Raw genomic sequence first — 26934 nt, 5'->3', positions numbered from 1 at the left:
AGCGCCTTCTTCAAAACCATTAAACTAATTTATTTACATAAGATACATTGCATCAGTTCAGTACATATGATATGTTCTTAATGAACACATTGTATTGAATGACTAACTGTAGCAAAAAAAAATATCTTTACTATGTCTTGTGAAATTTATAATATACCAGTGAATACCACTATTTCTGTAACTAAGCTGTTCTAGGTAATAGCGCCTCAATGTCATGTCTAAATTAAAGTAATTAAGTAAATAAATAAATAAAAACAAAAATAATATGAAATTGTATAAGTATTTTTTAAAAAGATTTAAAAATAGATTGTGCTTGCATGCAATTTTGTTTGAATATATGTAGTCTATACATTTCATTTAAAAATGTTAGTTTAACATGATTTGAGTGTGTGTGTATAAAGAAAGTAAATAGTATAAAGGTTTATAAGTGATAGTTTATTTTAGGAAATTGAAAAAAATACAGTAAATTCATTTTACAGATTACACAAGCTAAAAGTCAGTTTGAAAATGTGTTCATCTACTGTACAGAAAATATGCATACCTGAAGTTTGTGTTCATGCATATGGATATGCATGGAGCTGCAAGTAGAAATCTTGGAGACTTGTACAGTATTTCTGGTAGATGGTGCTTGCCAATGATATGACACTTGTACTCAGAGATTCAGAGTACATTTGCAGTGCTGATCTATGATGATGCAGTTAGATATGGAGTCTTGAATGTGATTGGTGCATGGTCATGTGACTTCTTAGCTACATCCAATGAGGGAATGGCAGAGAGAGTGAAGTGGAAATGGTAGAAGGGCTGTTCATGTTACGATATGTCCGCGGACATGGCGGTAGTTCGCGCACATCGGGAGTTACATCCAGGGATTTTTGGGTTCAGAAGTCATGCAAATGAGAATGAGTACTGAAAGGGATTGGTCAGGAAAGTTTAGTGGGTGTGTTGTGCCAGAAGAGAGTTTCTCATATACTGTTTTTGCTGAGAGAACAACAGATAGCTATGTCTGTCTGTTTTAGGAAAAAGATTGTATGGATTTTGGGAGATTCATGGATATATTGGTTGAAGGTGCACGCAGAAAGCTGTGGAGTAGCTGTAGATCTTGGTTTCCCACATGTGGAAGTACACTGGCATGGAGTATGTGGAATGAAGTGGTTGGACTTGCTATCTCTCTGTGCTACTTTGGAGACAGAGCAACATCCAGACATAATTGTAATTCATTGTGGAGGGAACAGTTTAGGACATGTGACTGGAATTTTTTTGCAATTTGCTATGAAAGAAGGACTTGGGAAGGCTATGGACATGTTTCCTAATTCTCGAGTGATATTTTCACGGATTGCGCAGAGACAAATGTGGCTTTGTTCTTCTTCATTTGGTCCACAAATGGAAAAAGCAAGGCGCAATGTTAATAAAGCCGTTTGTGCCTTCCTAAAAGATTTTGGCATGTCTTCTTTTCACAATGAAAATATTCTGTTTCATAGTACAAACATTTTTCGCAGAGATGGAGTCCATCTTACTTATGGTGGCAATCAGATTTTTCTGAGAAATGTACAAAATGCATTGCGACTTTTTTTGGAATTACAACATCCATTTTGAAGTAGGTGTTAAGCATTTATAATTTTTGACTTAAACACCTCCCAAAGGCTCTTTTCATAGCCACCACTTCCTCCCAGAGAAAATTGTAATGTTTGTAAAGGGTAGCAACCCCATTTTTTAAATGTTTGTGAACTGTCCGCGGACTTCTAAAAATACAAAGGGCCCTGCTTCATTTATTTTCACTTCTATTTTTTAACTGTGAAAGGTGGCTCTAAAAAGACGCGACTGAGTATCATTTTGCACTCATTGCAGGTAACACGGTTCGCACGAGCCTTAGAACCATTCCCATGAATGGTAAATAACCACCACACCCAAGACTCACGCCTAGTGCGGGTAGTAGGGATTTCCTCTACTTCATTCTCATCATCCTCTTCTTCCTCCTCTGCATCCTCACTCCTGTTCCCCTCTTCAGGCCCTTGGGGAGGTGGTGGTGGTGGAGGGAGTGGGGGTGGTGCTGAAGCAGGTGCAGCACCAGGTGGCAGTAGTTCAGCCATGGATGCCATCTCGATGATGGTGTAATCTGCAGGTGGCAGCAAAAATCGCTGTGTTCTGAAGAATAGCCAGAAACACAATGAGAATAAGCTCTAGGGCGTGGTCTTTTATAGGGGTGCTTGTGTGCGGTCCGTGGACATGCGTGCTGTCCGCGGACAGATCGAACACAAAAAAAAGTTCGAAAAGTTTCAAAAGGTATGTAGAAACTCAGGATTACTATGTGGGACTTGTGCCATGGTGAGATTTTATTGAAACATATTATGGATTAATTGAAAATGTACTTTTAAATTGTTAGGGGACACAAACAGTGTCCGCAATCAGAACACGCGATCAGCGTGGGGGCGGTCATATGATCTGTCCGCCAAGGAAGCGCATGTCCGCAGGACACCAAATGCACAGAGATTGGTTAGCGCATGCGCGTTGATGTTCTACGGACACTGTTCGGGTGCTGAAGTAATTAAAAATGCGGCACACGTGAAACGAACATTTCAGGACACTGCATGTGTTCTTAGAACAGTTTCAACTTGCTAGCGAACAGTACGGACAGGTATAGTGTTCTTTAAGACACCTCCATTTTCGTTTAATTACGAACAATTCAGGACACCGCGTGTGTTCTTAGAACAGTTTGAACTTGCTAGCGAACACTACGAACAGGTATAGTGTTCTTCAGGATACCTCCATTTTCGTTTACGTACGAACATTTCAGGACACCAATTGTGTTCTTAGAACAGTTTAAACTTGATAGCGAACACTATAGACAGGTATAGTGTTCTTTAGGACACTTTAATTATTTTTTTTTTACGAACACTTCAGGACACCGCGTGTGTTCTTAGAACAGTTTGAACTTGCTAGTGAACATTACGAACAGGTATAGTGTTCTTCAGGACACTTCCATTTTCGTTTATTTACGAACATTTCAGAACACCTGCACTGTCTGCGGACACCTACATTGTTTTTTTTAAAAACGAAACTATTTACAACAAAATATAAAAATTAAACTTTATTTAAAATATATTAATAATTTATGACAGAGAAGGTGAGGCAGAAACAGAAACAAAAAGAATTAGGGGTTTCAACATGATTGTCATTAGGTGAAGAAGGGATGGAAGTCTCATGAAAACGTTTTGGGTTATGGAGAGGGTTGGGGATAATTGACTGGGATATGGTGAGAAGGGACAGGTACATGTGGGGCAATGGTACGAGGTTTTTGGTTTAAAATGATCTTCCACAAAAGTTTTCAAATTATTAAAATTAGTCAACAATAAATCCATTTTTTCTTCTATACTGTGAAAAGTGTTATCCATAACAGGTTTTTCTGAAGTATTTTCTATTTTGGTATGCTCTGTACAAATATATATATATATATATATATATATATATATATATATATATATATATATGTTAAATGTATACAAAATAATAATAATTAAATGGTTTATATTATAAAGTATTTACCATTGGTTTCACTATCTTGTGACATTTCTTCATGTGTGAAATGCTCCTTTAGCCAGTCCAGAGTACTAGACATTTCTGTGAGAAAAAAAAAAGATAATATATTTTTTTTATCTAATACAGAATGTTTATAAATATATGAATACAATTAAGTACACTTACTATTTCAGGTAAGATATGTCCTATGTACTCAGTGGGTCTGCTCTTGTTCTCAGTTCTGTCGTGTTTGTGAGGTAATTATGTTGGAAGCCAATTTATCTTCTTGTGGTATATTCCATTTTAGAACAAGGTGCATTTAAATGAATGGTTAGTGTGTTGTATATATGGGTTACATTTCTTATGTATTAGTACATATAATGTGTTTGTGTGCTCCTTTTTGAATTTGTTAAATGTTCCTATGTTATGATATAACAATCAAACATACCCCCCCAGAGTTTTTAGGTAGTGGTACTGTTCTTCGAACATGTCCGCGAACATTAAATGAGTTTGCGGACATCAAGTACAGTAGAAGAGATTCAGTCAGTTCCATATGACATGTATATAAAGTCAAAGTCATTATTGTTAAATTGCACTACTAAAAACCTAAGAAATTCAGTGAAAAAACTTTGTTAAAGGGACGTTATGGTTAAGTTGCGCTGCTAAAAACCTATGAAATTCAGTGAAAAAACTTTGTTAAAGGGACGTTATGGTTAAGTTGCGCTACTAAAAACCTATGAAATTCAGTGAAAAAACTTTGTCAAAGGGTCGTGGTTAAGTTGCGCTACTACAAACCTATGAATTTCAGTGAAAAAACTTTGTTAAAGGGACGTCATGGTTCAAAGTAAAACCGAAAAACCCCTGAAATTCGACAGTTATGGTAAGATAAGCAACCATAACTCGCGCCACTGTGCCCTGCTAACACTAACACCCAGGACATCAAAGATGACATCACAAATAAAACGATGAGAAAGTGCTGATAACCCTAATGATTATCTTCAAATGTCATTGATGACATCACTGATGACATCACATGTCTGGCTCTCCCTTTTTTCCCCCTTTACTGACATATCTAGGCCACATAGTTTTCTTCAATAACAGTCAGGAAATAAAGATTGAAAAGGTACTATATTTGTAGACTTAGGGTCAAGTCACATCATATGAAACATATACATAGCGGAAGACACAGGCTTGAAAGAGAGCAATCCTTTCTGTGCATGAAGATAATCACTAGGGTTATCAGCACTTTCTCATAGTTTTATTTTTATTGCCCACCAGCCTGCCCACCTCAAGCCGACACCTGCGGCATGGATGAACTCGACTAAGACCTCAACAACAAGCACCCACATCGTTAGAGATGCCATAACGACCTAGCCAACTGCCAAGAACACACGTGCCACCATGCACACTGGTCACTCACGCACCAACCCACATGAAGAATATATTCAGTGCTATGACGTAGGTGACGGCTACACCCACCGACGCGCATCTTTGTTATTTTTCACATAGGTTTTTCCATAATGCAGAAACGCAAGACGCATAAAGCACTCGCGTATATGCTTGCTGACGCTTCTCCCACCCCTCGCATCGTGATGAGAATATAACGAAGACGTAATACTGCCTATGAAGCCATGTCAAACCGCAACACAGGTGCCGTGCATTACACATCCCCAACCATGAACCAGGCCCAAGCAGGCCGCAAGCAAGAACCGCCATGAACACTGAATGAGCGAGAGTACAAGTGCTGATCATGCAGAACGAGCCCAGCGAGAGCTTACAGCCAAGGGGGCGATGTTGCAACTCGTATGCTACCAGCCGGTGCCAAGGTCACACCTGTGAGCAAAGCCAAGCACACGGAAGCAAAATACAACTTTAAATGTGCAGAATTCCACCCCAGCCACGGTCTCTCCACACGTGACCAAGCCAACCTGACAAGGTGCCAGACCCACGAGGGAGAAGTCGCCCAGGTCCCACGTCTGGGACACAGGTTGCAACAATGAAATGACCCGATGGACACCTACAGCGATGGGAATGGTCTGCTCTCAAGCCTATGAGCAAATCCGCACATTGTCTGCACGAACACATAGTTACACATTGTTGCTAGTGACAGCTACACCGCGAGCTGGGAACAACGATGGTCCCAGACTGGGGGGCTCGCGGGAGGACCAATCAGAACATGGGGGCACTCATCACTGACGCCACTAACATTAGCCAATCATCAGGGGTCTTCATGTAACAATTTTCAACTATATAATAGAAGGGACAACCCAAGTATACCACCTGACTCATCTTCAACCACTAATATTGCTCTCTATATGTATGCTATACTAACCATACCACTCGAAGGACCAATCCGGAGTGGCAATAGGTTTTTCGCTAACTTTCCCAGGTGACGCAAGTAGCGCGTCATACTGAGGCAAAAAGGGCCTGCGAGCCCCACGAATTTTGAGAGTCTGGACGGACGCATACGATCCTAGACCCATCCTTGCCGTTGTTTTAATAAACAGCAGAAGCGCCTTGCTTCTTGTGTGTTTCTCATACTCATTTTTTGGGAAACACGGGAGGAGTTGGGGCCTCCCAGCCCGGAGGTCCGCGGACAGCCCAGCCGACCCCGGGATAATCACCCCGACAAGTTGGAGGCACTGCTGAGATCTATTTACAATCTACCTTTTTATTTTTCCAAGGCCTCTCGTTGCGAGGAGGCCCGGCAGCGCGGGCCCCCTCTGCCGCTGCCCCCTTTTTGAGGACTACAGGACCATTGCAGAACTGCGAGAAGACCGGACAGCGCTATCCGGATATTGGCCCTCGGGAGCCGGTTGAGAAGTATCCCGCCCGCGGTTGGCGAGTGTCCAGACGTGGTCCAGACGAGGGGAGGTGGCGAGCCGCTTGGAGGGGTGCATGCAGTCGAGCGGCCCTGCATCAAGAGAACTTGGTGAGTATGTCACACCCAACAAGCAATGTGAGATTGTGAGGGAGGGGGGAGGAGTGAAATAAGGGCGGTGGGAGGTGTTACTAAGGTGTGCGGTGAAGATTTGATCAATTAGTGTTGACGGTGAGGTGAATGGTAGCAGGACAGGCGTGAGAGCCGTCCACCACCATGTCACGGAGAAGGGTGGGTAGAGCAAGAAAGCATCACGTGCGGTTGCTCGTAGACACTGATTGGCCTAGGTCGTGGTCACCTGTAAGGGGGGTGTGTGCGTGTGTGGCTTCCTACGAATTGGCGGTTATTGATCAATGAGTAGATGAGGATCCCTATTGATCGAGCAGTGAAACTCGATAGATAGATGACGTTTTCCTGCAGGTGGTAGCTAACTTGTTGCCTAGTACGGAAGATAATTGGCTGGTTAAGCCCTCCCGTTGAGGGGCGTATCACACGCGAGGTGACGCAGCGTGCGCAGTCCGATTATATTGTTGGTTACCTTGTTCCAGGCGTAACAAGAGGACAGCTGTGGGGTTAACGGGGACAAACAGCAAAAACTTATTGCAAGCTTTCTGAAGTGTAAAAGATCTTACCGGTAGTTTTTGGAAGAGGTCGGTGACATCACCCGTAGGGCTTTCATAGGATACCTTGACCACACAGCATTGTTGGAGGGTGGCGGGGAAAGCGAATAGAGGACAGGGGGTGCGCACGGGATAAGTGGAGAGGGGGAAGCGACCGTGCACGGATAACGCCAGCCGCGCCGAGTGAGGTAGGAGGAGGAGGGGAGGAGAAAAAGTGGGACGGCTGTATAAGCACATCACACAAGGCACGCAGCCGCAGGGGGCTTCATGCGCCATGGCCGCAGGGGGCCATAACGGTACTAAGGAAGAAAACCAAATACAGGAAAAGACAGCATATTTGCAATTGTTATATTTGACTGTTTTTCTTTTAGCGGACGGTCGCAAGTCCCCAAACTACGGGGCCAGGTAACGACAACTATACTGAAGGAAGCTAACAACACAGTGTAACCATGTCATACGGGTTAGGATCGGGAGGGTGGGGAAATACCCTCGCTACCCCACTCCAGCATATGTGTAAAACACTATGGGCCTCATTACGACCCAGGCGGTAAGTTACCGCCTGGGCCGTGACTTTACCACTATGGCGTAAACCACGTTTACGCCATGGTGGTTGGCGGACTTACCGCCCCATTCCGACCTTGGCGGGCGGTAAGTCCCCAATCCCCATTTACCCTTCCCCATTCCCATTTTTGCCCCATAGGGCATAATGGGAGTGGGGAAGGCGTTAATTACGCCACCGTAAATTACGGTGGCGTAATTAACTCCATGGTCCCTTAGCGCCATGGATTTTAACACCTGCTAAAAGCAGGTGTTAAATCCGCCATGGCGCTAAGGGACCTCGTACTCAGGCGGTAAGGGTCGGCGCTGTTTACGCCGTCGTAAAACCCTTACCGCCTGAGTCGTAATGAGGCCCTATCACCCCATAGGGAAAAACTGATCAAATACAGCATAGAATGGACACAAGGGACAGACAACAAAATGACGACACCCTGGCCGCCTAACGGCAGTTTCAACTCGTACGTCCAGCACTCACTATTGACACATATACATAACACATACAAGGGGAAGAAGTTAGCACATCACGTGGAGTTGTTTAACTTATGGAGGATGTTCCAGGGGTCCCGACCAGGACCAACCGGGATGTTCACTGTGGAGGAAACGAAGGAGGGGAAGAAGATTAAGGAGGAAGAGGGAAATGGGGAAAAGGAGGTTGACAGCGCACAGTGCGCGGGAAGAGACCGAGAGGGGGAGGAAAAGCTTAGCATCGCAAATGAAATAGAAATAAAAAAGGAAAGGACTGACGACATGCCCTTAGCGAAAGTAGTGAAGAAGGAAGAAGGGGGGTTATATCCTGTGACGGAAATACGAGAAGCGGTAAGGCAACAGCTAACTGCAGCTGAAGGGTATTAGAACCCTGCATACAGCCCACCACCATATTCAGCTACAGGTAGCTACACAGGGGGGGGAGGTGACAAGTACGGTAGGCCCAACTTATACGAAGATGCACGCAAAGGAAGGGAAGAATAGTGAAGAACCAATCCCAACCATAGGACACGACGAGTGGGTAGCCGCGCAGGTGCTGTTAAAATTGCGAGGGACACTAACGGGAGAAGAAAAGGAGGTAGTACGGAGACTGAACCAGGACAATGAGGGTAGCAGTGAAATAAGAGGGGAAGAAGATAAAAGGAAAGAAGGGGAGCTGTTACGAGCAGAGGAGGAGATGTTGGAGGAACGATTGGCAGAATTAAAGAATGAGCAAAACGCCCTGATCAAACAGCTTGAGAAAGAGGAACGAGAGAGAAGGAGGGAAAGGAAGAAAAGTAAGGATGAGTTAGAAAAAATGAGGGAACGAACTGAAGAACGGAAGCGGGAAGCTGAAAGGATGAAGGCGATAGCAGAAAGGGTATCTCGAGCAGCACAGCGTGACAGGAAAAGAGAGGAAGAAGAGAAAGAAAAGGAAATGGAAATATGGAAGAAGAAAATACTATCAGAAAGCACCAAGAAATACGAGGAAGGTAAAGTAATAGAAAGCACATTAGAAAGGGAGAGAGAAAGATGGGAAAGGAGGAGAGAGGAAGAAAGGATATTGGAGAAGGTGAGTAGTGAGGTGATGGAGGAATTGAAAAAGAGAGGAAATTGGTTGTGAAATAGTGGAGAAGAGAGAAGGGGAAAAAAGAGAGAGGAAAGGGGAGAGTGGGGTAAGGACATATGTACGTCGGGATGCAGAAGTAACCACAACATCAGCGCAAAGGGAAGCAATTGCTAAAGAAGAAGAGGAAGGAACGGATTTAATAGACTTAAAAACAGTGACGATTAGGGGGAAAAAGACAGATTGGGGGTTGTCGCTCCTGGATGAATTTTGCAGCGAAGAAGAAGAAGGAATGGGGGGAGAAGGAAGAAGCGGCGATAGGAAAAGCTTAGACAAATTGTACATCACCCGTACCAACCTGGAATCACCATGGGCATGCAGAAGGAAGGAAGAAGTGGGGGGAAGTGAGGAGAAAGAACGAGAAGTGGCGGGAAGGCGAACACATGCAGCTACACCCGCATCATCCCGTCCAACATGTCCGCCCACACCCGCTCCTGAACACACCCTGTACGTCGGCAGGCTTAGAGATCTCCCCGGACGTAGGCAGGAAGAGCGGACACACACACCCACATTAAATAAAGAAAATAATAAGAGAAGCGGGAAGAGATGAAGGGGAAGCTACAACGAGCGGCAGTAATATGGACATGACAGATGATCTAGACGGCACAGAAGAAGAGGAGGGGTATGCGGACTCCACACCGCGACAACTGGGGGGACAGATGGGACACAATCTAATGCCGCTATTGGAGAGGGGGGGGGGGTTAGACCACAATACGTCCCTTGGAAGCATGCCGATAAGGAAAATATAAAGTGTAGGCTCCAATCACTAAGTGGAGGAGCGGGAAAATGGATATACGAGATGGAAAAGCACACTGCAGGACAGAAACTAGCAGTAGGAGACGTGAAGGGCCTATTGATATCAATATTAGGGGATGCGGCAGATGACATCTGGAAGAGAGCGGGTTTCCCCAGGGTCACAATAACGAACACATCACATGACGGGCCGCCATTTGCGAATTGCAGGAATGCATTATGGCAAGTTCTGAGAGTCCAATACCCAGACACCTCAGATATAGGAGCAATTACGTCACGCAAGATGCGAGAGAACGAAGATCCTGTTGATTATATCCAGGAGATTCAGGAGAAGTGGCGTATGGAAATAGGACAAGACACCGGCAATATTTTACCACATACTAATACAAGGGCTCCCGGAGGCAGTACAAAAACAATTGAAGAAAGTAGGGGGGATGGAAGCCAAGGCTTGGCCGGAAATACAATTGACAATAGTACACCATTGTAGGATGTGGCAAGAAAAGATGAAACAAAAGGTAGAAGATAGAAAAGCAGAAGAGGCAAAACTAGTGCAGAAAAAACTGACTAAATACACCATGGAAGGAGCACTAAAAACTACATCAACAACGACACCAAACCCCACGCAAGTAGTGGCCGCACAGGATCCCTCACAACTACAAATACCACCACTACCACAATCACCACGACTTATAACACAACAGCTGCCACCACCCCCACCATACACGGCTTACATGGGAGAAGGGTACATGGTAACAGGAAATGGATATTATAATAACATCAGGGGAAGGGGAGGAATGATGAGGGGGAGGGGATATGGCCAACCTGCACAACAGCAAGGGGAGGATTCCGGAGCTTCTACCCCACTGGGCAACCAGTGTACCAAGATAATGCAGGAAGTTTCCCATGGCACACCAGGGAACCACCTGTATGTTGGGTTTGTGGGATGTTAGGACAGATGTCACGTACGTGTAGAATGATACCCTCCCCACCAGCATGGGGGAACAAGGACAACAAGGGCCTATGAGGGAGCAGCAGGGTTACCAACAACCACAGGGGCTACAACAGAGCAGCACACAGCAGCAATTAGCAGCACAACAACAGCTGCAGACATATTCGCTACCGCAACAACAGGTGGCAATAACACAACAACACCAAGTGCAGCCAGTGCAGCAGCCCAATCAAATACAGGACCATAAGGTAACCTCCACCGATACACAGCTAGAACAAACACAATTGGGAAGGGTGACTATCCTGGGACACAACCCTTACACAGGAAGTGGTCAGTCATTATACCCACAATAGGACAGCCCACAGACGTCCTTGGTCTGTCCCATCCTGTCGATAACACCTAATAGTGCGGAGGAACCACACATTGAGGTAAAGATAGGTGACAAAAAATTATCATTCCTTGTTGACACTGGGGCAACCAGGTCTTGCATAAGGGAGGGTAGATTTAAAATGTCAGGCGAGGCCATGAACACCCAAGGATTTTCTGGGGCTAGGGGGTTGGTTCCCTTTACTGATAACATCCTCTTATCTATTGGAGATCATGACATGTCTGTCCCGCTCCTGTATTCAAGGGAGTCACCAGTGAACATACTTGGGAGAGACATAATGAGCAGATTAAATATGACAAGCTCCTTCACGGAGGATGGCATAATTTGCTCCACACCAGGAATAAACATGCTTACTGCACGACAAATACTGCAAGCGTACTGTGGCCAGACAGTAGCTCGGGCTGAGCCAGCGGATGGCGAACTATTCCAGTATGGAACAGACATGGCATTCGCCTGGATGCCAGGAATAGAAGGGAAGATCTGGAGGAGGCCAGCAGCATATTTGTTCAGGCCTGAGACACCAGCCAATGAACCAGAAGGGAAGGTGATTTCGGTAAGCATCGAGAGTATTATAGCAACTGCTGATTATATCGCAGTACATTCCCAAGACCGGGAAGGGAGAGCATGGAGGGCAGTGATAGCGATGGGTGAGGGATGCAGGCTCTCCCAGGCGTCCGATGAAGAGCTCTTTTCAGAAGACAGGGAAGAATGTGAGATGGTATTTATGATGAGTGTAGATATATGGCTAAGAGTGACATATAAACAAGTGGCACAGAAAATGGCCATGGCACTTGAGGCACCCGCATCTACCCCAGTTCCATTCTACGAGGAAGATATGGCTAAAGTTCCAGCATCATTGTGGACCACCAGTCCCTATGACGTAGGCTGCATAAAGAGCATCGGGGGAGTAAGAATAAAGCTGAAGAAGGGTGCAATACTACCTAGAGTGAAACAATACCCACTATCAAAAGAGGCAGATGAGGACATATACGACACAATAACGGCCCTGATAAATAATGGCATATTGGTACCATCAGAATCACCATGTAACACTGCCGTGTACCCAGTGCGCAAAGTAACATGTAGAAGCAGAATACCCCATAGCAGCAAACCCAGCCACAATATTGTGTGGAATTCCGGCAGTGGCCTCACGGTTCACCGTGATTGACCTCAAAAATGCCTTTTTCTCAATACCCCTGCACCCAGATTCACAAGACTTGACAAGCTTCACATACAGGAACACAAAAAGGAAACACACCAGGTTACCACAAGGGTACTGTGAGTCACCCTCAATTTTCAACAGAGTAATACAGATGGACTTGGGAAACATTGAATTTGAAAGTACGGTGCTGCAATATGTTGACGATATAATAATTTGCAGCACAAGCGAGAAAAGGTGCAGGGAGGACTCATTGAAGATGCTGACAGTGTTGGCTGAAAAGGGTTACAAGGTAGACAAAGAAAAGTTACAGTACTGTCAGGAACAGGTACTATACATTGGTCAACTAATATCCCAACACGGAAGAAAGATTGTACCACAAAGAGCACAAGCTATATCCAACACGCCACTATAACAAACGGTGAGGGAGCTCCAGCAGTTCCTGGGATTATGCAATTACTGTAGAGCATGGGTTTTTGACTACAGCTCATACACAGGACCCCTACTTGAGGCATTGAGAGAAGCACACAAAGGGGACAAAACAATGGGATGGACAAAGGAAAATGAAGGAGGCATTTGACGAGTTGAAGCACGCCTTATCCACTGCTCCGGTACTAGCCACCCCAGATTATGAACGACAGTTCTTTATCTTTTCGCATTGCGACTCAGCAGTAATGAAAGCAGTATTGACTCAGAAAACAAGCATGGGACACAAGCCAATAGCGTTCTACAGCGGTCACTTGGACCCTGTCATGCTAGGACATTTCCCTTGCGAACAGAGTCTCGCTGCAGCTGCATTTGCGGTAGAGAAATCATCATCGATTACAATGGGGTGCCCAACCACACTATTTGTGGAGCATGCGCTATTTGCAATATTGAATAAGCCTAAGTCCACACTAACCACACAGAGGGCGTCAGGTTATGAGATCATCTTGTCTAGACCTGAACTGTCAATTGTCAGATGCAGTACAGTTAACCCAGCCAGATTTATAGCGGAAGTTATTGAGGAAGGTGATTATGCTCACGATTGTACACAGACTATCGAAACGTACTCATGCACTAGAAAAGTTGAAGAGGATGCACTTAAGGGTGGGGAGATTTTGTACATTGATGGGTCATCAACAATAGACCAAAGTGATGGGATAAGGAGAACTGGGGCAGCAGTTGTAAAAATGACAGAAGATTTGATGTATGTCCCGGTGAAATGCATGCAGTTACCACAGCATTATCGGCTCAAGCAGCGGAATTGGTTGCACTGATCCTGGCGTTGATGGAAAGCGTTGACAAAAGAGTTACTATATATTCTGATAGTGCATATGTCACGTCTACCGTCCACTCGGGGCTGATAAAATGGCAGAGAAGAGGGTTTAGGAGAGCTGATGGCACCGCAGTGCAACATGCTCTCTTGTTAGCAGAATTAATTGAAGTAATTAATGATCCCCAAGAGATAGCTTTGTTTAAATGCCCGGCACACACTAATGGAGGCGACCATATCTCGAAAGGGAATGAAACAGCAGACGCACATGCCAAGCATGCAGCATACTTTGGTGAAACATGGAACCCGCCAGAGTCAGAGAGAGGGAGGGGGATGGCAAAACAGATGATGATGAAAGAAGGGTACACCCATCTCCCCGCAACACAGATAATGGAATTACAGGCAGCCGCACCAATGGCAGAAAAGGAACTATGGGTAAAAAGAGGATGTACGATGTCCCCAACTGACGCACTGTGGCGTCAGAATAACACTGGAAAGGTGGTCATGCCGTTGGCACTGTTGAACACCGCCCTGGCCCAGCTCCATCACCCAGCACATACAGGAAAGGAAGTAATTGCAGCACGAATTAGGGAAGATTGGTTCTGCCCCGAGTTAAATTCTCATGTAACAAATTTCATCAGCAATTGCCTCACATGCCAACAGTTTACGGCCGGTCACACGCTGCAAGTGATAAAAGGTACTATACCCCGGCCAGAGGGACCCTTCCTACACATTCATATTGACTACGTTGATATGATCAATGTATGTCAAGGACATAGGTATATGATTGTAGTGGTATGCCCATTCTCCAGGTGGATCGAGGCCGGACCCTGCTCACACGTGGATGCGTTCAGAGCAGCTACATTTTTAGTGAGAGAGGTTTTCCCCAGGTGGGGTGTGTGCGAAGTGCTGCGGTCAGATAACGGCCCACACTTTGCTAATGAAATGTTTCAGCACATCACGTCCTTGCTGGATATTAAGCATACATTTGCATGTGCATATCACCCGCAGGCCAACGGTATATGTGAACGCCTGAATGGCCTATTGAAAGAAGAAATAACAAAAATTCAGCAGACAACCAAAAAGAGCTGGTTGTACTGTCTTCCGCTAGCTCTATTTGAGCTAAGGAATAGGCCAGGGTCTGATCACCACCTCACTCCTCACGAGGTGGTGACAGGACGTCAAATGCGCCTTCCTCTAATGCCTACATCAAGAGCATTCACAGACCATGAAAACACTGCAACTGTTCTTGGTGATGAAATGTACCAATATGTGTCTTCTTTGATTACTAGTGTAGCGTTTGTATCTCAACAGCTCGAGCGCACGCGGGGCGGGTCGAAGAGTTCTCAACAAGAAGACACCAACAAGGAACTGGGAAAGGAAGGACTATGCAATATTGCTAAAGGTGACCATGTGCTACTCCGCAACTTTAATAGACAGTGGAACGGCCCACGCTTTACTGGTCCTCATTTGGTAGAGGAGGTAGCTACCAGAGCGGTGAAATTGCAGGATAAGCGTGCCTGGAATCACCTACACGACGTGAAGATCTACAAACTCCAGACCCCCCTAGCGTTAAGGACAGGGCCATTGGAAGAGCAACGACAGCAACAGCATCGGCTACAGAGAAGGAGACGTCAACCACAGCTGACGAGAGTAGTGTCACTACACCTGATCACACCCCAGATTCCCCAGAGGCAACTACTGAGATAGACATTGGACGCTTGCCCACAGCCCATCCCCATGGTCACGAGATCACAAAGTAAACAAACTTCCGCCAATTGAGCCCCAACCCCCTTCCCCTCTAAGGTCACCCCCGATTGAAGGACGTTGTATAACAAACTTAGGTATTGCACACACACATATAAAACACTTGTATGTTTTCTCTTTTTCTTCTCTCGCACATGCATGTACCGTGTATAATTGTATTGTTAAGAAATAAGTAACTAACAGTGTACTCTGCCCAGGAGTAGATGCTGCCCACAGATGATAACACCCCTGAAGCCCTATCACACCAATTTGTTTATCATATAAGAAGGCCAAAGTACCTAAAAAGAAGGAGGGTACGCGTATATTACACCGCATTTGTTTAGGCCATAGAACAATCATTTCCCCATCTTCACGAGCACTTACCGGCTCTAAGAGATAGACCACTAAGATTAGCGTGGGAACAGCTCTTCGCCTGGGCACTGAACGATTACTTGATAGGGAGAGCTTAATAACAACGACTAACAATAATAACGAGCGTATTGAGGATTTTCAGGGGGGCACCTTTAACATCGCAAGAATAAGTTGCCGGACTGCAGCAAGGTAAGAGCAAAATGCCGGTGAGACTAGCTCTTGTAATAAAAATGATAGGAGTATTGGTCATCACTGGTCTGTTGGCTGCCTCTGTATGGCAGAAAAGTTATGCTATCAATATTATGGCTGCACCCAAAACTAACATGCCCCCTCCCATGGCTGCAACAGGTATGACATCAGGTGTTACTAGCAACCCTACGCATAAGGGAAGTCGAGTTACACGCAGCACATATACAGATAACAAGGGTATTGATAATTACATAACAGATTCAGCACACATCTCAAACAACATGTGGTACCAGCACATGACCCAAATTGGTAAACAGACAACAGAAGATAGCTGTTATGTGTGCTCACTGATCCCATACGCCATGAGCGCTTCACGAACATTAGTTGCCACAGAAATACAAGAAAAAATGGCGCGATGTATAGTATATCTGGCACTATTTCAAACGAGAGGACGATTTCAAGGAACAGTGGTGAGAATGCAGTGGGAAACAAGAGACACATACCCATACGAAAACAATTTCCTCAAGTCATATTTGAGTTACCATAAGAGCAGTTTACACGCTGAAGCGTTCAGATACATGACGAGTGGCCCTGAAATGGGAGAAATGAAGAAAATAACACTACAATACCTACCATGTGATTGGTACGCCACTGAAGTTCCTGGTATACAAGGATGTTGGGAAAGGCCACTGATAACAATAACAGGGAAGGTATACATGAACAATGAATGGGAAATAGGAGTGGTCGGTAGCAACATGATGACAACAGAAAATATTACCACATACAGGAACACAACGACAGATGTTGGACGACCTGGGGCAAATACGTACCCATGCTGACATGGATGGAGAAGGATGAAGACCCAATAAGCATACTACCGCTGACCGCGCCCAAATTATGCTACCAGCACAGAGGAGATGTGGAGGTGGGATACAACACCAACTGTGGAAGTGTGTTAGAATTACCAGAGGGGGGTGCTGAAACGGCAGTGTAATGGATCACTATTGGGCCTGCGGAGATAAGGCATATCACACCCTGCCCCCGTTGTGGAATGGTATATGCACAATGTTACACATCAACGTACCATCACTAGTGGTGCCCAAAAAACATGTCAACATGGCCAATTTCCCCAAAATGGATGAAGGGAACAAGAGGAAGAAGAGATCCGTACAATCACAGGAGGGAGAGAACAACAACAACAATAATGTCCTAACAAGGATAAAGAGACAAGGAGAACCCCTGACAGGAAACTACCTGTGGGGAAGGTCGGAAACAGCACTCACTTCTATTCCACCAGAACATAGATTATTCAGCAGGGCTGCAATGTTCTTCTCGTCAATAATACACCCTGGACTGCAGGCTTATGCAAATGCTAAATGGCTTCAGATCACCCGATGGGAACTAATGATGACGATTAATTCAACAGTAAATGGATTCAATGCCATAAAAGAGGAACTGCGAGCGGTAGAAATGGTAGCACTACAGAACAGATATGTACTGGATCTTCTCACAGCAATGGAAGGAGGAGTTTGTGTAAAAATAGGACAATCATGCTGCACATTTATTCCTGCTAACGATGCAGATAATGGTACACTTACCTAAGCAGTATCACAACTGGCCCAGATGCACTCCAAGATGATGGAAGAAAGTAAAGGAGTAAAGAAGGATGATAGCTGGTTTTCATTGCTATGGTCATGGATGCCATCATGGCTGTCGGATGGGCTGAAGATAATAGTTGGATGCATAATACTGGCTGCAGCTGTATTGATTGTAATAAGGTTTTGGAAAGCCAGGAAGGCACACACTACAGACGAAATGATCGAAATGGTTGGCATGCACCCCTTGATGCCAACTGACGATGACCAGCACACCGACGTGATAATAAAGGAAAGAGAGAAACTGCGCAAACAGATCATCACTAATCACGTAGACCCACCATCCGTAAAGCTTGAGAACCCAAGAAACCCGAGGAGCTATATCGGAAGATGGGTATACTGCAAACCGGGAGGGAGCTGTGTATATATGTACTGGTCATTTGAAGACCATGTCAACCACTATGGACACCTGGGAGGAGTGACCAAAATATGGAGAGTAAGAGGAGATAAAGATATGTTTGTGGTCGACAAGTCGACCAGAGGGAGGACTGAAGTGGGAGAATGGGAGAAAAAGCTCCCCCAATCTCCTCGCGACCATGGCCTAGAGGATCACGACCCAGACACCCACCACGAGATGAATTTGTCTATCTACCGGACGACCAAATAACCTGGTTCAAGAACATAAGGATATGCCCACCAGCCTGCCCACCTTAAGCCGACACCTGCGGCATGGATGAACTCGACTAAGACCTCAACAACAAGCACCCACATCGTTAGAGATGCCATAACGACCTAGCCAACTGCCAAGAACACACGTGCCACCATGCACACTGGTCACTCACGCACCAACCCACACAAAAAATACATTCAGTGCTATGACGTAGGTGACGGATACACCCACTGACGCGCATCTTTGTTATTTTTCACATAGGTTTTTCCGTAATGCAGAAACACAAGACGCATAAACCACTTGCGTATACGCTTGCTGACGCTTCTCCCACCCCTCGCATCGTGATGAGAATATAACGAAGACGTAATACTGCCTATGAAGCCATGTCAAACCGCAACACAGGTGCCGTGCATTACACATCCCCACCCATGAACCAGACCCAAGCAGGCCGCAAGCAAGAACCGCCATGAACACTGAATGAGCGTGAGTACAAGTGCTGATCACGCAGAACGAGCCCAACGAGAGCTCACAGCCAAGGGGGCGATGTTGCAACTCGTATGCTACCAGCCGGCGCCAAGGTCACACCTGTAAGCAAAGCCAAGCACACGGAAGCAAAATACAACTTTAAATGTGCAGAATTCCACCCCAGCTACGGTCTCTCCACACGTGACCAAGCCAACCTGACAAGGTGCCTGACCCATGAGGGAGAAGTCACACGGGTTCCATGTCTGGGACACAGGTTGCAACAATTAAATGACCCGATGGACACCTACAGCGATGGGAATGGTCTGCTCTCAAGCCTATGAGCAAATCCGCACTATGTCTGCACGAACACATAGTTACACATTGTTGCTAGTGAAAGGTACACCGCGAGCTGGGAACAACGATGGTCCCAGACTGGGGGGCTCGCGGGAGGACCAATCAGAACATGGGGGCACTCATCACTGACGCCACTAATATTAGCCAATCATCAGGGGTCTTCATGTAACAATTATCAACTATCTAATAGAAGGGACAACCCAAGTATACCACCTGACTCATCCTCAACCACTAATATTGCTCTCTATATGTATGCTATACTAACCCTACCACTCGAGGGACCAATCCGGAGTGGCAATAGGTTTTTCGCTAACTTTCCCAGGTGACGCAAGTAGCGTGTCATACTGAGGCAAAAGGGGCATGCGAGCCCCACGAATTTTGAGAGTCTGGACGGACGCATACGATCCTAGACCCATCCCTGCCGTTGTTTTAATAAACAGCAGAACCGCCTTGCTTCTTGTGTGTGTCTCATACTCATTTTTTGGGAAACACGGGAGGAGTTGGGGCCTCCCAGCCCAGAGGTCCGCGGACGGTTCAGCCGACCCTGGGATAATCACCCCGACATGCTCATATTTGTATACATTGTACTCACTCTCCTTTCCTTTGGCTGCAGTCACATCATGTGATACACATACATATGGTAAGTAGCAGCTTTGAAACAGAGCAATAGTTTCTCTGCATTAAGACAATCAGTTAGGTTATGAACTCTTTCTGCTACTACTTCTGCTTTTTTGTTTACTTCACTGTCCCTGTATATACTCATATTTGTGTGTGTTGTTGTCTCTGTGTTTTGTCTGTAATAATTATGTATTAAGTGGGTTTTATTATCTACTTATTACATGGTTCACAGTACGCAAAACTCTAATAAGAAAGCAGTTATCGTTTAACTATTCAACATGGTTTTACTTTGAACCATAACGTCCCTTTAACAAAGTTTTTTCAGTGAATTTCATAGGTTTTTAGCAGCGCAACTTAACCATAACGTCCCTTTAACAAAGTTTTTTCACTGAATTTCATAGGTTTTTAGTAGTGCAACTTAACCATAACGACCATTTAACAAAGTTTTTTCACTGAATATATATATATATATAATATTCCAATTGTGAACCATACTAGGATGCCGTTCTGTCGAGCAGCACTCCTCACATATCGGTTCCAAACACCTCTTTGCGGACAAGTAGTCAACAAAGAACTGCACAGGTTGTACAAAGTTAACAACCTTTATTACATAATTTGCAGTTTTAAAAGAATTCAAAATGTCCCAGTCATGTTGTTGCCAGATGGCACCCTGACGCGTTTCGCCACAACCTAGTGGCTTGACCACAGTAACTCCTCCTCATGAGGAAGTTCATTTAAAAAAAGAAAACACTCAAGTTATAGACATAGTAAAGGTGACTTACACAACTCATACCGCAGCCAGTATCCATGTTTGTTTGGGCTTGCAAATATGATTATCAATGCATATAGTTGCGTGTGGTCTAAGCCTATACAGATGTCTATAGGTATGTATATAAAATGCCACATATTTATCTACACCCTCTTGGTTTTCAAAAATAACAAAAGAGAATTTACAAACAAAGCAGCGTTTTTTGGTGTTCTCCATGAAACGTGCGCATTCATTGGCTATGATCTGCATACACAATTAATTGACACATTCATTTTACAATATGATGTCAATATTCGTAATTTCTACAATTGCAACAATAATTCATGTTCTTAAAAATTAAAGGGCATAGTGCATTCCGAGAAGTCAAACCTAAGGTGCATAGTGCATTCCAAGGAGTTCCTAGTTTATATGCGGCTGTCAAAGTGCATAGTGCCTCCACAATCTAAAAATATGTATATGCTAGCGCTTCAATATTGGAACACGAATGTTGTATATGTATGTGTTTTGGTTATACATATATATTGTATTAGAAAAACTAAGTCAAAGCACAGTGCTTCAGTACCATCCCTTAGTGTTTCTAAACAACAAGAAGTCCTAGAGATCTAGTTTACATTATATATAAATTTCACATTTCTGAAGCAGCAATTGCATTTTATAAATTGCATTGTGCATACCTATGATAGATGGGCCGCCTATTACCTTAGAGACACATAAAAGAAAGTGCATAATCTATTCCAATGATGAATATACCTCCTGTAATCTAAAAAGAACATAATATAAAGTGCTATGTGCACAGTGCAACAAGGGGTTGGTATCCAAGCATTTCTAACTCTGAAATAAGATATATATTTCATAGTTATGAATGTTATGATGTATGTAGAGATGAGAGTGTAATGATCCAACTACTTAGACATCATACTGTTGCTGTTACTTCCATCAAACGTATACAACCATATTTATAAGCAAGTTTACAATAGATGTGTGTATGCAGTAGGGTAAAAGGTAAGTCACAAAAAAAAGTGAAGGGAATACATGAACCAAAAGAAAGAAAAAGAAACCCTTAAAAACAACCAAGCATCAAGGATTACAATATAAGGTAATTGGAGTTGATGATAGTCTATTTCTTGATTCTCTCTATATAAAATAATAAGATGATTATATCCCCAAGAAAGTGCATAGTTCTTCATCAACATTGTGGCCGACAGGGGTCTTGCTCTCAAAGTCAAGAAAGAATTGTGTCTCTTCTTTTCGGAGTAATCTCTCGTTGTCTCCTCCCCTGGGGTCAACAATGACCTTGTGTATACCAAAGAATGTTAGAGTGGCTGTGTCTATGTTATGAAATTCAGCGAAGTGCTTGGCCATAGGATATGTACAGCCTTCGTTGATGATGGCTCTAACGTGTTGTACGATACGTACCTTTAGCTTGCATTTGGTACTTCCAATGTACCGCTTGCGACAGGGACATATCAAGACATAAACCACCAACTCAGATTCACATGTGATTCTACTTTTTATGTGGACCAGATGTTTCAGAATGGGCTGAGCACAACTTTTACAGTTTTCTTTGCATATTTGCACATTTTACATCTGGTACACTTCGAGAAACCATCTCCTTCTGTGGAAAGCCAATTGGTACTTGCACCATTCTTTTCCCCAGTCATATAACTGTTCACCACCAGATCTTTACTAAAGGTGCTCTTTTGAAAAGTGATGTCAGGATGGTCTTTCAATAAGCTACCTAAATCTTTGTCAGCTTTCAGTATTTTCCAATAATTGTTTGTTATACGTTTAATAACTTGGGAGTGGCTTCCAAATGTCAAAATAAGTCTGGTGGTATTTTCTTCTTCCTTTCGTAGGTCCGTCTTTGATGTTATTAACGTTTTTTGTCTATTCATTTCTCGGACCTTCAGATATGCCCTTTCAATAATCTTCTTAGGGTACTGCTGTTGTAAAAGGTTTTGGGCAGTTACTTTGCTGGCTAAATCAAAATCCATGATGTTGCTTCAATTCTGTCTAATCCTAATAAATTCACCATGTGGGATGCTCCATAATAATGATATGATATGATATGGCATTTGTAACGCGCCTATACACAAGTGTTTCAAGGCGCGACGAGGCAGGGAGGGGGGAACAAGGGGAAGACAGACAACGATCCTACTAGGCCAGGTGTCATTCAGATCGCCCAAGTGCATGGGTGGAGGGAACGGGAAAAGTGCAAGGAGAAAGGGAGGGGGGAAAGTGCAGTACAGGGTAAGTAGAACAACAAATAAATACTAGGGCCAGCTGGTGGCAAGTGCAAGGTAAGTGCAGACAAGTGCTGGGAAGGTGGGCTGTAGGGATACAGAGACAGTCCCGCAGTGCAGCGGTTGCCAGGGAGGCAGTGCAAGTGGAGAGTGGCTGGGCCAAGGACCGAGATCGGTGAGAGTGGCCCAGTTGCAGATTCAGTGCAGTTTCAGTCAAGAATTTAGCAGGGGAGAGGGGGAGAGAAAGCAGAAGCAAAGAGGAAGGTTTTGAGGTGCTTCCGGAATCGGAGATGGTTCTCCTCAAGTTTCAGGGAGGCAGGAAGGCTGTTCCAGAGGGAGGCCCCTGCCACGGAGATAGATCTACCCCCAACTCGTTGCTTGGAGAAGCGGCTGACCCTGAGGGAGTTGGAGACGGATAAACGAAGAGCTCGAGAAGGAAGATATTTAGGAAGAGAGAGTTGAAGGTATTTAGGCCCCAGGCCCCAGAAGGCCTTGTGGACAATGCAGAGGGTTTTGAACTTAATCCTCACAGCCACTGGGAGCCAGTATAGAGATTTCAGTCCTGGAGAGATATGGTCCCTGGGCTTGAGGCCAAGGACAAGTCTCGCAGTCCTGTTCTGGATAAGTTGCAGAGGGCGGAGAGTAGAGGCAGGCAGATTAAGATAGAGGCTGTTACAGTAGTCCAGTTTCGAAAGAACCATGGCTCGGGAGACAGTGAGCTTCTGGGGGAAGAAGAGGAAAGGAAGAATACCTCTGAGGAGGTGCAGCTGGTAGTGTGACTTCTTAGAGACGTCAGATATGTGAGGAGAGAAGGAGAGTGTGGAGTCGAAGATGATCCTGAGGTTTTTTGCCTTGGAGGTAGGAGCAGGAAGAGGGCCAAGAGAGGCCGGCCAGAGAGCTGCAGGGAAGGAGGGAGTGGGTGTGCCGATGAGTAGAATCTCAGTCTTACTGCCATTAAGGCAGAGATCATTGGCGGCACACCATTCCTGGATAGCAGACAGACAGTCAGAGATAAGGGAAGAAGAGGAGGAGGCCGAGGGTAGCCTGAAAATGAGCTGGGTATCATCCGCATAGCACTGAAAGTTGGGGCAGAGAGCAGCGATGCGGTGGGCAAGGAATGCCAGATACTGGTTGAACAGCCAGGGAGAGAGGTTAGATCCCTGGGCGACACCACAGGTAGAGAAAAAGATGCCAGAGAGGAAGGACCCCAGTTGGACCTGGTAGGGTCGATTGGAGAGGAAAGAGGTCAGCCACGCCAGAGCCTGACCAGTGATACCCAGGTTATCACGGAGACGGTTTAGCAGGATGGCGCATGGTTGACAGTATCAAAGGCAGAAGAGAGATCGAGTAAAATGAGAACACACAGAGTGTTGGAGTCAAGGTTCGAGAGCAGGTCCTCACGGATGTTCAGGAGAGCAGTTTCCGTGCTTCTGGCAGCTCTGAAACCAGACTGATGGTCATGAAGACTAACAACAGATTCAGCATGGAGATTAAGCTGGGAGATGGCCAGATTCTCCAGGAGCTTGCCCAGGAAGGGAGTGATGGAGATTGGGCGATAGTTAGCCGGGCAGGAGGGGTCGGAAGAGGGTTTCTTAAGAAGAGGGTGCACAAGGGAGAGCTTAAGGGGGGATGGAAAGACTCCAGAGGCGAAGGAATGGTTGCAAAAGTCAGCCAGGGCAGGAGCCAGGGAGTTGATGTGGTCCTTCATAGTTTTGGAGGAACAGGGATGAACCTGTTTTGACGAGACTTTCATAGATCGGACTTGTCTGGAAACCTCGTCAGCGGAGAAAAGGGGAAAGGCAGAGAAGGAGGGAGGAGGGGTGGCTGCAGGAGGGCCAGAGGAAGAGCAGGAAATAGAGGGAGGGAGGTGATGGGAGGAGAGTGAGGACAGGATGTCCTGTGTTTTAGAGATGAAGTGAGAGGCCAGTGCCGTGCAGAGGGCCTGGGAGGGGACAGGAGAGGTAGAGACTGCAGCTGGGTTGGCCAGCTCCTTGCAGATTTTAAAGAGTTCGGCCGAATTGTTAGATGCCGCAGAGATGCAGGCGTGGATAAGGGCTTTCTTCTTGGTGAGAACGGAGAGCCGCTGTTGCCTTTGGAGCAGGCGGCAGGCCAGTTTGTCAGATGATGAACATGAAGCACGCCATTTCCTCTCTGTCACCCTGCACTTGTGTTTCCGAGTCATACCAGGAGTTACATTTGGCTTTGGGCTTCAGGCGGATTCTCATGACAGGGGCAAGGATGTCCAGAGTATCAGATATAGCAGAGTGGAGCGTGGAGAGGGCTGTGCCAGGGTGGCTGTCAGCTGAAGGGGGTGGGGGCGAGAAGGTGGCAGCGAAAGCCTCAACTGACACGCGCTTCATGGGTCGGTTGACCGAAAAGGAAGGTGGCAGTGATGAGGGTGGCTTTGCATGCGGGGTAGGGAAAGTGAGGTGGGAGGATAGGAGAAAGTGATCACTCCAGAAGATAGAAGCGGAGAGAGGGACAGAGAGGGGAAGGTCAGAAGAGATCAGAGCATCAAGAGTGTGCCTTGCAGAAGGAGTCGGCCCAAACGGGAGAATAGAGAGTGAGAGAGAGTTGCAGAGGTCGCTAAAGAGTCCAGAGGGGGGGCAGGAGGCATCAAGGTGGATGTTGAAGTCTCCAAGAAAGTGGAGTTGAGTGGTTGAGGACAGGAGTGAGGAGGAGAGGTCCGCCCACTCGGAGAGGAAGGAGGAAATTTGACCAGGTGGCCAATAGATAGTAGCCACGGTAAGGGAATGGCTAGGAGAGAGAGAGAGAGAGTCGGCAGACAAGGCATTCAAAAGAGGAGTAGGTCTGCGTAGGAGTGACACTGGCAGGAATCCACTCAGGGAAGATAAGGCCACACCCCCCAATAAGGTTTTAGGATGTGCACTGTTTGCATGCAGCAGAGTATTGGTGCCTGTGGCTTGTCTGTATAGTTCAGACTCAATTTATTTTGCCACTATCTTAACTTGCACATCCAGGAACACAATTGATTGTTGGCTATGGTGTTCAGTAAACTTGAGATTGAGATTGTTGATGTTAAGTAGTTTTACAAACTCACACCACTGCACGGATGTGCCATCCCAAATGATGAATAAATCATCAATGTAGCAGAGACAGAGTACGATATTTTCTACTCAGTCACCTTCACCTTCTACTATCGCAAACATTTGAAATATTTTTTAGTAACTACTTTCCACCCCCACATCTCTTCACACAGGGCACAGCAGTTCCAGCATCAATGAGTAATTACCGGCTCAACGTTGCCGTCTCTAAAGAACGAAATGCTGTAGGATTAATGCCTCCTCACAAGCTAAAAGTTAAATTAGGTGCTGAAATGATGCTAGTATGCAATATTATGCCATCAAGAGGACTCTGCAGTGGAACAAGGTTGACAATCACCCGTCTACAAAGACATAACATAGAGGCCTGTGTAATTGATGGAACTTTCTTATACCGCGCCTACCTCTCATACAAATATGTCTTTCAAATTCAAAAGAAGACAGTTTCCTATATGTTTAGCCTTTTCAATGACCATCAAGTCACTGGGACCTATGTCCTCTTCTTGGAAGCAATCAATGGTAATTTCCGATATTTAAGAAGAGGGAAAGAAGTGACCGATATTGACCTTTAAGACGTGCTAGAATGGCGTATGTCAAGCTAGTTTACCAATAATTTAGGCTAGCTGGATAGCATTAGGCTCCACATATTCACAGTGCTTAGTCCACTATAGTTTATCATCTATCGGCACACCCAAATATTTCTAGATAGACACTTGTTCAAGTTGACTGCCACTCAGCCACCATATATACTTCTTAAAAATAGTCCTAATATGGTAAAAAGCCATGGTTTTTGTTTAATTGATATTGATTCTCAGCCCCCTTTCCTTTTCAAAGTTACCCAAAGCATTTACTTGCATCTACAAGCCCTATGAGGTATAGTCGAGGATTAGCAAATCGTCGGCATAGCCCATCCAACCTACTTTCAAACTGCCATATTTAACCTGACACACAGCAGAACTTGATAAAACATTGTCTAAGTCTGCCAAATATAAGTTAAAATGTGTGGGCGCCAAAATGCAGCCTTGCTTTACTCCCCACCTAGTAGGAAACCAGTCTGTGACCCTGCCACGCACATCCAGCCAAACTCTCACTCTAGTATCTGAATAGAGATATAAGATCATGGCTAGTAAACTAGGCGGGATATCCCACTTCACCAATTTCTGCCAAAGTCGATCCTGTATTAA

The sequence above is a fragment of the Ambystoma mexicanum genome, chromosome 9 (assembly GCF_040938575.1).
Source record: "Ambystoma mexicanum isolate Mex_15411 chromosome 9, UKY_AmexF1_1, whole genome shotgun sequence".
Lineage (NCBI taxonomy): Eukaryota > Metazoa > Chordata > Amphibia > Caudata > Ambystomatidae > Ambystoma > Ambystoma mexicanum.
The sequence above is the reverse complement of the archived record's forward strand: the minus strand, read 5'-3'. Positions refer to the sequence as shown.